The following is a 4,055-nucleotide window of genomic DNA, read 5'->3' as shown; positions in this document are numbered from 1 at the left end:
AAAAAAAAAAAAAAAAAAGTATGGAAAAAGGTAAATAAAATTAAAAGACAACTGGAATAGCTAAGTTAATATCAAAGTAGAATTTAGAACCAAGAGTATTACTAGATATAAAGAGAGACATTACATAATTAAGTGGTTAATTCATGAAGTGAACATAAGGATCCTAGTATATATACACTTAATAATGCTTCAAAATTAATAAGGCAAAAACCAAAAGAATCAAAATGAGAAATTAAATCCAAAATTGCAACTGAAGACTTCACTGTTGTGTGTCACTGACACAAAGTTTTTGAGCATTAGACTTTGACCTCCTTTTCCCATTAGCCCTGTGATTCTTTTTTCTTTTTTTGTCTCAGACAGAGTCTCACTCTGTCACCTGACTGGAGTGCAGTGGTGCGATCTTGGCTCACTGCAATCTCCACCTCCCGGGTTCAAGCGATTCTCCTGCCTCAGACTCCCAAGTAGCTGGGACTGCAGGTGTGTGCTACCACACCCGGCTAATTTTTTTATTTTTAGTAGAGACAGGGTTTCATCATGTTGGCCAAGATGGTCTCAATCTCTTGACCTCATCACCTGCCCGCCTCGGCCTCCGAAAGTGCTGGGATTACAGGTGTGAGCCACCATGCCCAGACAGCCCTGTGATTTTTATTGTACTAACAAAAGATCAGTGATTTTTAAAAATGTATGTAGTGCATTTTAACAGAATTCACTTTATAAGAATACTATCATTCTTCCCACTTTTTAGCCTCCCCTTAATCAAACTGAATACAGTCTATAATGCCCAGGTTTTCAATAACACATTCTCATCTGTCACCTAATTCTACATTTGCTTTAGAATTAGTTCCTCAATTAAATTTAAAGCCTACTACCAATCTTTTTACCATGCTTTTTGTGTCACCTCTTGGTTATCTAATATTCATCCTCTAATAAAAGGTCTTAGGGACCAAGGGCCCCGAATTCTTGATTATTCAAAAAAAGGTTTCCTCTTTTTTGTTAAAGGATCACTCTTTAACCTGGTAAAAAGTTCTTAATTTGACTCACCCTAAAAATTTTGTAGCAATTGCTTTACTGACTTTTCACAGTTTTTTTGTTTTTGAGACAGAGTTTCACTCTTGTTGATCAGGCTGGAGTGCAATGCCATGATCTTTGCTCACCGCAACATCCACCTCCCGAGTTCAAGTGATTCTCCTGCCTCAGCCTCCTGATTAGCTGGGATTACAGACATGCACCACCATGCCAGGCTAATTTTGTAGTTCTAGTAGAGGCGGGGTTTCTCCATGTTGGTCAAACTGGTCTGGAACTCCCAACCTCAAGTGATCCTCCTCAGCCACCCAAAGTGCTGGGATTACAGCCATAAGCCACTGAGCCCCACCCTTTTTTGCAGTTTTGTATTGAAAATTTTGTTAATAGAAAAGCCTGAGGTCAGCTGGACTTTTTTCTTATATTAACTGGCTGTGAAAATGATTCTTTATCTTTGAAATCTAGTAACTTTACTAGGAATATATTTCAGGTGATTATAAAATATCCAGGGTTACATGACAAATAAGCATTTGGGTATATAAGCAGGTAGTTCAGGGCAAGTCTAGGTGGAAGGTATTTATTTGGAAATTATCAGCTTATGGCAGTAGTTAACCATTTTTAAGTTTAGTATTTAAAGATGAGGGATTGGATAACCTCTCTTCTGGGGTAGGACTGGAGGGTGTCCCCTGGGTCATTACCTTTCTGAGGTCATGAAAGTAAGACTGAGCAAAGAAGAAGAAAAAGCAGTTTGGGAATGAGTGGAAAAAAGTATCCTGCAGCCAAGTGAAGACAGTGTTTCAAGGAGAAAGTGAGCTTTTCTGAAGCAGGTTGTGTAAAGTTAGCATTTTCTCTGTCTCTGTCTACAGTAGATCATCCAGAAGCAATAAGGAAAAAGAGCAACACAAACTTTATCTTATGACAATAGAGGATATCTGAAACCACAAATCAGTATTAGTGGAAATGCTGCCAGAATCATTGAAAAATTAAGGAGGGCTACATGTGACAGCAGATGAAAAGAAACAGCATTTCTGGTGCTTGAAGGAACTGGTAAAATACTTTAGAGAGACAAAGTACATATTTTGAGGTTCAGAGTCTAAATCTCTCTTGGAATGACAGTACTGTGCACAAGACAGGTGGAGTTCTTCTGAATGCAGTTTGGTTCTGTGAAGCTAATGTAGGGTTAAGTATGGAACAGACACACAAGTCATATTTTTTAGTGACACTCTAACAATGCAAGAAATGAGACTTTCCATTTCAGAAAAAAAGTCACAGACACCTGTATGTGAGGAAAGAAACAAGCTATCTTAGCTTGTTTTTCTACAAACTCCTGACCTCAAGTGATCCATCTGCCTTGGCCTCCAAAAGTGCTGGGATTACAAGTGTAAGTCAGCTTGCCTGACCCCAATTTGCTTTCTTTACTATGATTCTTATTTTCTCTTCCAATTCTTTCCTGAGCTTGACATCCCAGAATGCATTTTATTAAATTAATTAAAACATTATACTGTTGCCTTAATATCCTTCCTTTTTTTTTTTTTTTTTTTTTTTGTTTTTTTGTTTTGAGACAGAGTCTCGCTGTGTCACCAGGTGCCAAGCTGGAGTGCAGTGGCACGATCTCAGCTCACTGCAACCTCCACCTCCCGGATTCAAGCAATTCTCCTGCCTCAGCCTTCCCAGTAGCTGGGACTACAGGCGCATGCCACCATGCCCAGCTAGTTTTTCTTGTATTTTTAGTAGAGATGGGGTTTCACCCTGTTGGCCAGGATGGTCTCGATCTCTTGACCTTGTGATCTGCCCGCCTCAGCCTCCCAAAGTGCTGGGATTACAGGCGTGAGCCACCGTGCCCAGCTAACATCCTTCTTGAACTCATATCATGCAGGCAATCAATTCAATTAGTCCTTTTTGAAATTCATGGTTTAATATTTGGTCTAATTATTTATCTACTTTATGTCCATGTTGATCAGGTGACATTTCATCACCTATTACTTTTTTTTCCTAATCTTTTCACCCCTTTATTCTTACAATAGTTTTATGGGGCATTTTATGCTGGTTCCTTTGGAACTCAGGTTCAAAGGACATGAGATTCAAAGGACACTGCATCAGTTTTACTTGGTAAAGGGAACAGAGCCATGTCTTAACCTAACAAGAGAGTTCCTTATGAACAAGTGTTTTGCACATATACCAAACTCAGTTTATGCAGCAACCTGGACTGTCACTCCTTTCTTGCCAGAGTAGCCTTAGTAATGGCTTGTTCTGTTAGTAGTCATGAAGCCAGGTCTCTGGGGTTGGCACTGCTGCAGTTGCAGACTGAGGAGCACCATGTGTTGTGCTGACTTAACAGAGACACTGAAGTGCCCAAATGACTGGACCGGCCCCATGGAGGCTCTGCCTTCTCCACTATCTGCTTAGAGAGAGGCTGGGTGATGCAATCCAGCAATGTAAGGGAGTTAAAACTCTACAGAAGACTCTCTAATGAGGGACAGAAATAAGAAGAGAGCAAATACATCATATTCCCTTCCACCTTTCTGAAAGGCTGTTCTGAGACATAGTGGTACATATAAAGCCTCTCTGAAGATGTCTTGCTAGACTGAGAAATCAGATGTGCTTACTGCAGAGCTACTGCTAACTAGGTAATCACCCTCTTATACTTTCTCTTTGTCCTAACAAGCCTTACTCCGTTTCCTCACTTCTGCAGTAGGATTGCCCATCCTGACCAATGGGTTATTGAGTAAATTTTTACTTCAAATTGTTTGTAGAAAAACAAGCTAAGATAGCATGTTTCTTTCCCCACATACAGGTGTCTGTGACTTTTTTTCTGAAATGGAAAGTCTCATTTCTTACATTGTCAGAGTATCATTAAAAAATATGACTTGTGGCCGGGCACGGTGGCTCACGCCTGTAATCCCAGCACTTTGGGAGGCCGAGGCGGGTAGATCACGAGGTCAACAGATCGAGACCATCCTGGTCAACATGGTGAAACCCCGTCTCTACTAAAAATACAAAAAATCAGCTGGGCATGGTGGCGCATGCCTGTAATC

This window comes from Cebus imitator, unplaced genomic scaffold, assembly GCF_001604975.1.
Source record: "Cebus imitator isolate Cc_AM_T3 unplaced genomic scaffold, Cebus_imitator-1.0 Scaffold815, whole genome shotgun sequence".
Lineage (NCBI taxonomy): Eukaryota > Metazoa > Chordata > Mammalia > Primates > Cebidae > Cebus > Cebus imitator.
The sequence above is the reverse complement of the archived record's forward strand: the minus strand, read 5'-3'. Positions refer to the sequence as shown.